The sequence below is a fragment of the Pristiophorus japonicus genome, chromosome 15 (assembly GCF_044704955.1).
Source record: "Pristiophorus japonicus isolate sPriJap1 chromosome 15, sPriJap1.hap1, whole genome shotgun sequence".
NCBI classification, from domain to species: Eukaryota; Metazoa; Chordata; class Chondrichthyes; family Pristiophoridae; genus Pristiophorus; species Pristiophorus japonicus.
In genome coordinates, this window is record NC_091991.1 from 93289337 (window position 1) to 93302705 (window position 13369).

General features: G+C 46.6%; 1 pseudogene; it reads right to left on the minus strand.

The window, feature by feature from the left end:
- Nucleotides 1-13369, minus strand: part of LOC139281564 (NACHT domain- and WD repeat-containing protein 1-like) — a 120326-nt pseudogene that overhangs the window by 37524 nt on the left and 69433 nt on the right.

Sequence of the window (13369 nt, forward strand, 5' to 3'; positions counted from 1 at the left end):
GTTGGATCTCAAACCAGTGTCCTGATCTTAAATGAAAGAGACTACAAAAGTATGAAGGCAGAGTTGGCTAAAGTGGATTGGGAAAATAGATTAAAGTATAAAACGGTTGATAAGCAGTGGCAGACATTTAAGGAGATATTTCATAACTCACAACAAAAATATATTCCAGTGAGAAGGAAAGACTTTAAGAGAATGGGGAACCATCCGTGGCTAACTAAGGAAGTAAGGATGGTATCAATCTGAAAATAAGGGCATCCAATGTGGCCAAAATTAGTGGGAGGACAGAGGATTGGGAAACTTTTAAAAAACAGCAAAGGACGACTCAAAAAATAATAAAGCGAGGGAAGATAGATTATGAGAGTAAACTAGCAAAAAAGTAAAATCAGACAGTAAGAGTTTCTACAGATATATAAAAAGGAAAAGAGTGGCCAAAGTAAATGTTGGTCCCCTAGAGGATGAGACTGGGGAATTAATAATGGGGAACAGGAAAATGGCAGAGACTTTGAACAAATATTTTGTATTGGTCTTCCCAATAGATAATCAAGGGACTATAGGGAGAGAGGAACTTAAAACAATCACCATCACTAAAGAAAAAGTACTCATTAAAATAATGTGATTAAAGGTGGACAAGTCCCCTGGACCTAAAGGTGGCCTGCATCCTAGGGTGCTAAAAGAAGTGACTGCAGAGATAGTGGATACATTGATTGTAATCTACCAAAATTCCCTGGATTCTGGAGAGGTCCCAGCGGATTGGAAAACCGCAAATGTGACGCCCCTATTTAAAAAGGAGGCAGACAGAAAGCAGGAAACTATGGACCAGTTAGCCTAACATCTGTTGTTGGGAACATGCTGGAGTCCATTATTAAGGAAGCAGTAGCAGGACGTTTGGAAAAGCATAATACAATCAAGCAGAGTCAGCATGGTTTTATGAAAGGGAAATCATGTTTGACAGATTTGCTGGAGTTCTTTGAGGATGTAATGAGCAGGGTGGATAAGTGGGAACCAGTGGATGTGGTGTATTTGGATTTCCAGAAGGCATTCGATAAGGTGTCAGGGCCCGATGGAAGGAGCACTTTGAAGATCTCCTCAATCGAGACTCTGCCTTTGACTCGAGTGTTCTCGACTCCATCCCGCAGCATGCGACCCGCCACCAACTCAGTGAGACTCCAATGCTGCACGAGGTAGGCAAAGCCATAAAACAGCTGAAGAATAACAAGGCTACAGGTGCGGATGGAATCCCTGCTGAGGCGTTAAAATATGGCGGAGAGGCGCTGTTGGCGCGGATACATAACCTCATCTCTCTCATCTGGAGGAGGAGAGCATGCCAGAAGATCTGAGAGATGCAGTGATTGTGACTATTTTTAAAAAGGGGGACAAGTCCGACTGCGGCAACTATAGGGGAATCTCCCTGCTTTCAGCCACTGGGAAAGTTGTCGCTCGAGTTCTCCTCAATCGTCTTCTCCCTGTGGCCGAGGAGCTCCTCCCAGAATCACAGTGCGGATTTCGTCCCCTACGGGGCACAACAGACATGATCTTTGCAGCGCGACAGTTGCAGGAAAAATGCAGGGAGCAGCGCCAGCCCTTATACATGGCCTTTTTAGATCTTACAAAGGCCTTTGACACTGTCAACCGTGAGGGTCTATAGAGCGTCCTCCTCCATGTCAGATGCCCCCAAAAGTTTGTCAACATCCTTCGCCTGCTTCACGATGACATGCAGGCCGTGATCCTTACCAACGGATCCATTACAGACCCAATCCACGTCCGGACCGGGGTCAAACAGGGCTGCGTCATCGCTCCAACCCTTTTCTCAATCTTCCTCGCTGCCATGCTCCACCTCACAATCAACAAGCTCCCCGCTGGAGTGGAACTGAACTACAGAACCAGTGGGAAGCTGTTTAACCTACGCCGCCTTCAGGCCAGGTCCAAGATCACCCCAATCTCTGTCATTGAGCTGCAGTATGCGGATGACATCTGCGTCTGTGCACATTCAGAGGTTGAACTCCAGGATATAGTCAATGTATTCACTGAGGCATATGAAAGCATGGGCCTTATGCTTTACATCCGTAAGACAAAGGTCCTCTACCAGCCTGTCACAGTCTCACAGCACTGTCCTCCAATCATCAAGATTCACGGCATGGCCCTGGACAACATGGACCATTTCCCATATCTCGGGAGCCCCTTATCAACAGAGGCAGACATTGATGCAGAGATTCAGCACCACCTCCAGTGCACCAGTGCAGCCTTCGGCCGTATGAGGAAAAGAGTGTTTGAAGACCAGGCCCTCAAATCTACCACCACACTCATGGTCTACAGGGTCTGTAGTAATACCCGCCTTCCTGTATGGATCTGAGGCATGGACGATGTATAGAGGGCACCTTAAGTCGCTGGAGATATATCACCAACAATGTCTCCGCAAGATCCTGCAAATCCCCTGGGAGGACAGGCGCGCCAACATCAGTGTCCTCGACCAGGCTAACATCTCCAGTATTGAAGCACTGACCACACTCAATCAGCTTCGCTGGGCAGGCCACATAGTTCGCATGAGACTCCCTAAGCAAATGCTTTATGCGGAGCTCCTTCATGGTAAACGAGCCAAAGGTGGGCAACGGAAACGTTATAAGGACACCCTCAAAGCCTCCCTGGTAAAGTGCGACATCACCACTGACACCTGGGAGACCCTGGCCACTGACCGCCCGAGGTGGAGAAAGTCCATCCGAGAGGGCGTTGAGCTCTTTCGCGTCTCGGCGCAAAGAGAATGGAGGAGCCAAGTGCAGGCAGCGGAAGGAGCGTGCAGCAAACCAGGCCCACCGACACCTTCCCTCAACGAATGTCTGTCCCACCTGTAACAGGGTCTGTGGCTCTCGTATCGGACTGTTCAGCCATCAAAGAACTCACTTTGGGAGTGGAAGCAAGTCTTCCTCGATTCCGAGGGACTGCCTATGATGATGACATAAGAGGTTACTGATAAAAGCTCATAGGGTTGGGGGTAATATATTAGCATGGATAGAGGATTGGCTAACTAACAGAAAACAGAGTCGGGATAAATGGGTCATTTTCTGGTTGGCAAATGGTAACTAGTGGGACCAAATTTAATGTAGCCAAGTTTGCTGATGATACAAAGATGGGTGGGAAAGCAAGTTGTGAGGAGGACACAAAAAATCTGCAAAGGGATATAGACAGGCTAAGTGAGTAGGCAGACATTTGGCAGATGGAGTATAATGTGGGAAAATGTGAGGTTATCCACTTTGGCAGGAAAAATAAAAAAGCAAATTATTATTCAAATGGTGAGAGATTACAAAATGCTGCAGCACAGGGACTTGGGTGTCCTTGTGCATGAAACACAAAAAGTTAGTATGCAGGTACAGCAAGTAATCAGGAAGGCAATTGGAATGGAGTATAAAAGCATTACAAGTGAAAACAACTATACAAGGTATTGGCGAGGCCACACCTGGAGTACTGCATACAGTTTTGGTCTCCGTATTTAAGGAGGGATATACTTGCTTTGGAGGCAATTCAGAGAACGTTCACAAGGTTGATTCCTGAAATGAAGGGGTTGACTTATGAAGAAAGGTTGAGTGGGTTGGGCCTATACTCATTGGAGTTTAGAAGAATGAGAGGTGATCTTATTGAAATATATAAGATAATGAGGGGGCTCAACAAGGTAGATGCAGAGAGGATGTTTCCACTCATGGGGGAATCTAGAACTAGGGGGCATAGTTTCAGAATAAGGGGTCACCCATTTAAAACTGAGATGAGGAGGAATTTCTTCTCTCAGAGGGTTGTAGCTCTGTGGAATTCTCTGCCCCAGAGAGCTGTGGAGGCTGGGTCATTGAATATTTTTAAGGCTGAGATAGACAGATATTTGAGCGATAAGTGAGTAAAGGGTAATGGGGAGTGGGCGGGGAAGTGGAGCTGAGCCCATGATCGGATCAGCCATGATCTTATTAAATGGAGGAACAGCTCGAAGGGTCAGATGGCCTACTCCTGTTCCTTTTTCTTATGTTGTTATGTTGTATTAGATTATGGTTGGCCTGTATTTTAACTCCATCTACTCTATGTGTAATGTATTTACTTCATGGGTTCGTTGCTTAAGAATTCATAGCAACACATTGCTATTAAAATCAGTTGGTTTATTAGCAAAGGTTTAACAATCACACTACACATTTCCAGTTCATCCACCAGGCTCACAACCACCTGCCTCATCCCCCGAATCCAACTGGCTGGGGTTTTATTGAGCCTTGTGAACATCACATGACTGGCTAAACCACTCCCACTCAACAGCTCTACCAACCTGTGAGCATGCTCAGCAGTGCATACATTACACTATATAATACCCTGTACAGCTCAGTCAGTATTTGACACGGGAACTGAAGCATGACATATTTAACTCCCCGTACCAACCCAGTGACCGGGAGCTAGAACGCTGGCTGATGTTTTTAATTTCCCTTTTAAAGCAAAGGCACCATTGCTGCCCAAGATCAGCTAACTCAGCACAATGCGGTTTATGGAGAGGAGGCAGGTGCCTTTAACCATCGGCCATGGGGGGAGCAACCCAGAATCCTGTGCAGCTTACCTGATTTGAAGTACTTGTGCTTTGCCTCTTTCTTTATTTGACCCTCCCCCTCAGCCTGTGCCGCTGCTGTTCAAAGCAGAGCTGCGATCTGTTGTTCCAGCTCTGACCAGGCGTGCACCTCCTTCTCGTGTTGCTCCCGGTTACCTGGGCTCGAGTCACTGCAGGTGTGTGGTGATTGGTTGAAGGGTGTACACGGGAGGAACGGCATTCTCATCTTTCCAGAACCAATCCAGAAGCAGTTTGACAGATCAGGAATCTGAAGAGAGCTTCAACAGCAGCACCTCAAATTCCTTTTCTTCTATAACACGGGGGATGGGGTGATATCCATAGCGATTGCCAACAAGTGCCTGCCAGGGTAAGATAAACATTGTGATCAATACACAGATGATGGACCAGAGTGGATGTGTTCAAAAGAAAACAAGTGTAAAGAACTGAGGAGAGGAGAATACTGAGCAGCAAAGGAAAACAAACTACTTACTATAAATGTGGGCCCCAGTGACGTTCTTTGGCAAGATTCAATCTCTCTCAGGCACAGCTTCGCGATCATGTGATCAACAGTCAGTGCATTCGGCACTCCCCACCGCATGTCGACCACCTGAAAGCGATAGGTGGACAAACTAGGTCACCATGTGTTCCTCCAGTAACAATGGGGGTAATGTCTACCCCCAAGAATGCCTGAGTAATTAAAATAATTGATTTTATGGATCACGACAGCAACCTGGCTCCAATGTGCCCATTTCCAGATTTAAGAAAGAAAGGCTTGCATTTCTATAGCACCTTTCACGACCACCAGATGTCTCAAAGCACTTTACAGCCAATGAAGTACTTTTGGAGTGTAGTCACTGTTGTAATGTGGAAACTGCAGCAGCCAATTTGCGCACAGCAAGCTCCCACAAACAGCAATATGATAATGACCGGATAATCTGTTTTTGTTATGTTGATTGAGGGATAAATATTGCCCCAGGGATAACTCTCCTTCTCTTCTTCAAAATAGTATCATGGGATATTTTACATCCACCTGAGGCCTCAGTTTAATGTCTCATCTGAAAGACGGCACCTCCAACAGTGCAGCACTTCCTCAGCACTGCATTGTCAGCCTGGATATTTTGCGCTCAAGTTCCTGGAATGGAACTTAAACCCACAACTTCCTGCCACAGAGGCAAGTGTGCTAACACTGTAACCAAGGCTGTTTGTATATCGCTGAGAAACCTACTCTCCAAAATCAGGATTTTAATGAATGCAGGCGGGCGGGTAATTATCACAGGAATTATCACAGGACACGTTAATGAGAACTTTTTGTAATTGAATTTCACTGACCTTTACATTAATGTCTTTAGCATAAGTTTCCAGGGCTCGGGAAACCCAGCAGATGAAGGGAAGCGAGAACGGGCAGATCCAGCTAATTAGTACCTTTACAGCACAGCATGTGGGCCAGGAGGTGCTTCCCCTCAATCCCTCCCGAAGCATTCCTGCAAACCACTCTGATCCCCGAACCCCTCCTCGATGTTTGACCTCCGATGTCCAAACTCTCCCCTTACAACAGACGCCCCCTCCCCACCATGTCTTACTCATATCTACTTGGCTCCCAGTCAAACTCCCTCACTGTCATAGAAACATAGAAATATAGAAAATAGGTGCAGGAGTAGGCCATTCGGCCCTTCGAGCCTGCACCCCCATTCAATATGATCATGGCTGATCATTCTCTCAGTATCCCTTTCCTGCTTTCTCTCTTTAGCCGTAAGGGCCATATCTAACTCTCTCTTGAATATATCCAATGAACTGGCATCAACAATTCTCTGCAGTGGGGAATTCCATAGGTTAACAACTCTCTGAGTGAAGACGTTTCTCCTCATCTCAGTCCTAAATGGCCTATCCCTTATCCTAAGACTATGTCCCCTGGTTCTGGACTTCCCCAACATTGGGAAAATTTTTTCTGTAGCTAACCTGTCCAGTCCCATCAGAATCTTATACGGTTCTATGAGATCCCCTCTCATCCTTCTAAACTCCAGTGAATAAAGGCCCAGTTGATCCAGTCTCTTCTCATATGACAGTCCAGCCATCCCGGGAATCAGTCTGGTGAACCTTCGCTGTACTCCCTCAATAGTAAGAACGTCCTTCCTCAGATTAGGAGACCAAAACTGAACACAATATTCCAGTTGAGGCCTCACTAAGGCCCTGTACAACTGCAGTAAGACCTTCCTGCTCCTATACTCAAATCCCCTAGCTATGAAGGCGAACATGCCATTTGCCTTCTTCACCGCCTGCTGTACCTGCATGCCAACTTTCAATGACTGATGAACCATGACACCCAGGTTTTGTTGCACCTCCCCTTTTCCTAATCTGCCACCATTTAGATAATATTCTGCCTTCGTGTTTTTGCCCCCAAAATGGATAACCTCACATTTATCCACATTATACTGCATCTGCTATACATTTGCCCACTCACCCAACTTGTCCAAGTCACCCTGCAGCCTCTTAGCATCCTCCTCACAGCTCACACCGTCACCCAGTTTAGCGTCGTCTGAAAACTTGGAGATATTACACTCAATTCCTTCATCCAATGTATATTGTAAAGAGCTGGGGTCCCAGCACTGAGCCCTGCGGCACCCGACTAGTCACTGCCTGCCATTCTGAAAAGGACCCGTTTATCCCGACTCTCTGCTTCCTGTCTGCCAACCAGTTCTCTATCCAAGTCAGTACATTACCCCCAATACCATGCGCTTTGATTTTGCATACCAACCTCCTGTGCGGGACCTTGTCAAAAGCCTTTTGAAAGTCCAAATACACCACATCCACTGGTTCTCCCTTGTCCACTCTGCTAGTTACATCCTCAAAAAATTCCAGATTCGTCAAGCATGATTTCCCTGTCATAAATCAATGCTGACATGGACCGATCCTGTCACTGCTTTACAAATGCACTGCTATTTCATCCTTAATGATTGATTCCAACATTTTCCCCACTGCTGATGTCAGGCTAACTGGTGTATAATTACCCGTTTTCTCTCTCCCTCCTTTTTTAAAAAGTGGTGTTACATTAGCTAACCTCCAGTCCATAGGAACTGATCCAGAATCGATAGTCTGTTGGAAAATTATCACCAATGTATCCACTATTTCTAGGGCCACTTCCTTAAGTACTCTGGGATGCAGACTATCAGTCCCCGGGGATTTATCGGCCTTCAATCCCATCAATTTCCCTAACACAATTTCCCGCCTAATAAGAATATCCTTCAGTTCCTCCTTCTCACGAGACTCACTGTCCCCTAGTACCTTCGGAAGGTTATTTGTGTCTCCCTTCGTGAAGACAGAACCGAAGTATCTGTTCAATTGGTCTGCCATTTCTTTGTTCCCCATTATAAATTCACCTGAATCCGGCTGCAAGGAACCTACATTTGTCTTCAATAATCTTTTTCTCTTCACATATTTATAGAAGCTTTTGCTGTCAGTTTTTATGTTCCCTGCAAGCTTCCTCTCGTACTCTATTTTCCCCTCTTAATTAAACCCTTAGTCCTCCTCTGTTGAATTCTAAATTTCTCTCAGTCCTCAGGTTTGTTGCTTTTTCTAGCCAACTTATATGCCTCTTCCATGGTTTTAATACTATCCTTAATTTCCCTTGATAGCCACGGTTGAGCCACCTTCCCCATTTTACTTTTACTCCAGACAGGGATGTACAATTGCTGAAGTTCATCCATGTGATCTTTAAATGTTTGCCATTGCTTATCCACCGTCAACCCTTTAAGTATCCTTTGCCAGTCTATTTTAGCCAATTCACGCCTCATACCATCGAAGTTAACTTTCCTTAAGTTCAGGACCCTAGTTTCCAGCTTAATAAAAAATTCTACCATATTATGGTCACTGTTCCCCAAGGGGCCTCGCACAACAAGATTGTTACTTAGTCCCTTCTCATTACACATCACCCAGTCTAGGATGGCCAACTCTCTAGTTGGTTCCTCGACATATTGGTCAAGAAAACCATCCCTAATACACTCCAGGAAACCCTCCTCCACCGCATTGCTACCAGTTTGGTTAGCCCAATCAAAGATTAAAGTCGCCCATGATAACTGCTGTACCTTCATTGCACACATCCCTTATTTCTTGTTTGATGCTGTCCCCAACCACACTACTACTATTTAGTGCTCTGTACACAACTCCCACTAGCGTTTTCTGCCCTTTGGTATTCCGCAGCTCCACCCATACCGATTCCACATCATCCAAGCTAATGTCCCTCATTACTATTGCATTAATTTCCTCTTTAACCAGTAACGCCACCCCGCCTCCTTTTCCTCTCTGCCTATCCTTCCTAAATGTTGAATACCCCTGGATGTTGAGTTCCCAGCCTTGGTCACCCTGGAGCCATGTCTCCGTTATGCCAATTACATCATATCCGTTAACTGTTGTCTGCGCTGTTAATTCGTCCAACTTATTCCGAATACTCCTCGCATTGAGGCACAGAGCCTTCAGTCTTGTCTTTTTAACACACTTTGCCCCTTTAGAATTTTGCTGTGGCCCTTTTTGTTTTTTGCTTTGGATTTCTCTTCCCTCCACTTTTACTATTCTCCTTTCTATCTTTTGCTTCTGCCTCCCTTTTATTTCCCTCTGTCTCCCTGCATAGGTTCCCATCTCTCTGCCATGTTAGTTTAACTCCTCCCCAACAACATTCGCAAACACTCCCCCTAGGACATTGGTTCCGGTCCTGCCCAGGTGCAGACCGTACAGTTTGTACTGGTCCAACCTCCCCCAGAACCAGTTCCAGTGTCCCAGGAATTTGAATCCCTCCCTTCTGCACCACTCCTCAAGCCATCTGAGCTATACTGCGATTCCTACTCTGATTAGCATTTGGCACTGGTAGCAATCCTGAGATTGCTACTTTTGAAGTCCTACTTTTTAATTTAGCGCCTAGCACCCTAAATTCGTCTTGTAGGACCTCATTCCATTTTTTACCTATATCGTTGGTACCTATATGCACCATGACAACTGGCTGTTCACCCTCCCTTTTCAGAATGTCCTGCACCCGCTCCGAGACATTCTTGACCCTTGCACCAGGGAGGCAACATACCATCCTGGAGTCTCGGTTGCGGCTGCAGAAACGCTTATCTATTCCCCTTACAATCGAATCCCCTATCACTAGCTCTTCCTTTTTCCTCTTTTTCCTGCCCTCCTGGGCAGCAGAGCCAGCCACGGTGCCATGAACCTGGCTGCTGCTGCTCCCCCCTGATGAGTCATCCCCCTCAACTGTACTCTCTCTCACTCGCATCCTGCCACACTCTTCTCCTGTCACATTCCCTCACTGTCACACTCCCTCACTGTCACACTCCCTCACTGTCACACTCTTTCCTGTCACACTCCCTCACTGCAACACTCCCTCACTGCAACACTCCCTCACTGTCACACTCTCTCCCTGTCACACTCAATCACTGTCACACTCCCTCTGTTACACTCTCTCCCTGTCACACTCCCTCACTGCAACATTCCCTCCATGTCACACTCTCTCCCGTCACACTCTCTCACTGTCACACTCCCCGTCACACTATGTCCTTGTCACACTCTCTTCCTTTCACACTCTCTCCCTGTCACACTCTCTCCCTGTCACACTCCCCCAATCACACTCTCCCTGTCACACTCCCTCCCTGTCACACTCTCTCCCTGTCACATTCTCTCCCTGTCACACTCCCTCCCTGTCACACACTCTCCCCTATCACACTCTCTCCCTGTCACACTCCCCCGTCACACACCCTCTGTCACACTCTCCCTGTCACACTCCCTCTGTCACACACCCTCCCTGTCACACTCTCTCTATCACACTCTCTCCCTGTCACACTATCTCCCTGTCACACTATCTCCCTGTCTCACTCCCTCTGTCACACACCCTCTGTCACACTCTCCCTGTCACACCCTCACTGTCACATTCCCTCCCTGTCACACTCCCTCCCTGTCACACACTCTCCCCTATCACACTCTCTCCCTGTCACACTCCCCCGTCACACACCCTCTGTCACACTCTCCCTGTCACACTATCTCCCTGTCTCACTCCCTCTGTCACACACCCTCTGTCACACTCTCCCTGTCACACCCTCACTGTCACACTCCCTCACTGTCACACTCCCTCACTGTCACACTCCCTCACTGTCACACTCCCTCCCTGTCACATTCTCTCCCTGTCACACCCTCTCCCTGTCACACTCCCTCACTGTAACACTCCCCTGTCACACTCCCCGTCACACTCTCTCCCTGTCACAGTCCCCTGTCACAGTTTCTCCCTGTCACACTCTCTCCCTGTCACACTCCCTGTGTCACACTCTCTCCCTGTCACACTCCCTGTGTCACACACTCTCCATGTCACACTCCCCCGTCACACTCTCTCCCTGTCACACTCTCCCCCTGTCACAATCCCTGTGTCACACTCCTTCTGTTACATACCATATCTGTTACTCTTCCTTCCTCCCTCCCTCCCCCCTTCCCTGTCACACGAATGGTTAAATGAGGACCATAGTTTGATCCCAGAAGCAGAGATGCCCTTTGAATATAGTCCCTGAGCTGATAGACGGTCTGCCCAGTTTCTGACAGAAAGCCTGTACCTCCGGATAGGCCTTGTCCAGGAGAGCACCCTGTTCCATGCTCATATCTGAAAACCACGGGAGGAGCTGGTCACTGTGAGAATACTGATCGTGGGCAGCAGGGCGGGATGGGAAATGCTGCACCGTCGAGCGAGACCGACCGTGGATCAGCGGGAGTGGAGCCTCAGCTCGACTCTGGTCATTGCTGCTGACCGTTGACCTGTGCCCACCTCCTCAGGACATAAGAATTAAGAGCGGGAGTGTGATATATTCACAGAGCACTAGCACACCCAGCTTTCTAACATGGCAGGCAACTCTTGGAAGTCACCGAAACCTGCTGCTTCTGTTTAATTATTAACTCTGTAATACACAACACATCCACGTCCACAGTGTGGAGCTACAAACATTACAAGCTTACAGACATTACACTTCTCCCTCCTTAATGAAGAAGTTATTATAGCAACATCATACATAACTTGCATGTTTATACATAACACAGGATAAAGACTTATTTTTTCCATATTTACAAATTTAACTTTACCACTTGTTTTCTGTTTCGAAGAGGATACCTTCGCTCTCGAACAGAAACTTCCAAACATGGTGTCGAATCTAAACTCCTTCGAGGCTCATCCTAAGGAACGTTTTCCTCCAAGGAATGCCTTTGATTTTCATTTGAACTCTCTCTAACTTCAGACTGCTTGTTTTCCTGACTCGGACTCAGACTTACATTCTGACTTTCTCTTGGATTTGTTTCCAGTACACTGGATGTAGGATATGCTACTGGTGTATTAAAACTATCTGATGAGTCAGAAATAATTGAATCATTCCCACCTTCAACTCCTTCCATGTCTGTGGGTAAAATATAATCAATATGAACAAACCTAAGCTGAGCATTATGAAACATCTTTACCAAATATGTGCGAGGACCACATATCGTCACCACTCTTCCGAGTAACCATTTATGGTGATGGTTCTTCACTCTCACCTTCTGGTTTAATTTCACACTTCTCCCTTTTACTCTACCTCTATCCTGATTCGCTTTCTGTCTTAATTGTGTCTCTTCTACGGACTATGCCAAATTTGGTTTTAGCAACGAGGATCTGGTTCATGGCTGTCGTTTGAAAAACAACTCTGCTGGTGTTCTACCAGTAGTTGTATGAGGAGTATTATGATATGTAATCAAAAAATTAGCCAATTTGTGATCCAATGACAACTGTCATTTCTTTGGATTTGGATCTAACATTTGTTTTACACAAGAGATTGGTGTGCAAAGAGATTGGTGTGCAAAATCAAAGCACATGGTATTGGGGGTAATGTACTGACGTAGATAGAGAACTGGTTGGCAGACAGGAAACAGTGAGTCAGGATAAACGGGTCCTTTTCAGAATGGCAGGCAGTGACTAGTGGGGTGCTGCAGGGCTCAGTGCTGGGACCCCAGCTATTTACAATATACATTAATGATTTAGATGACGGAATTGAGTGTAATATCTCCAAGTTTGCAGATGACACTAAGCTGGGTGGCGGTGTGAGCTGTGAGGAGGATGCTAAGAGGCTGCCGGGTGACTTGGACAGGTTAGGTGAGTAGGCAAATGCATAGCAGATGCAGTATAATGTGGATAAATGTGAGGTTATCCACTTAGGGGGCAAAAACACGAAGGCAGAATATTATTGAATGGCAGCAGATTAGGAAAAGGGGAGACCTGGGTGTCATGGTTCATCAGTCATTGAAAGTTGGCATACAGGTACAGCAGACAGTGAAGAAGGCAAAAGGTATGTTGGCCTTCATAGCTAGGGGATTTGAGTATAGGAGCAGGAAGGTCTTACTGCAGTTGTACAGAGCCTTGGTGAGGCCTCACCTGGAATATTGTGTTCAGTTTTGAACTCCTAATCTGAGGAAGGACATTCTTGCTATTGAGGCAGTGCAGCGAAGGTTCACCAGACTGATTCCCGGGATGGCTGGACTGTCATATGAGGAGAGACTGGATCAATTGGGCCTTTATACACTGGAGTTTAGAAGGATGAGAGGGGATCTCATAGAAACATATAAAATTCTGACGGGACTGGACAGGTTAGCTGCGGGAAGAATGTTCCTGATGTTGGGGAAGTCCAGAACCAGGGAACACAGTCTTAGGATAAGGGGTAGGCCATTTAGGACTGAGATGAGGAGAAACTTCTTCACTCAGAGAGTTGTTAACCTGTGGAATTCCCTGCCGCAGAGAGTTGTTGATGCCAGTTCATTGGATAT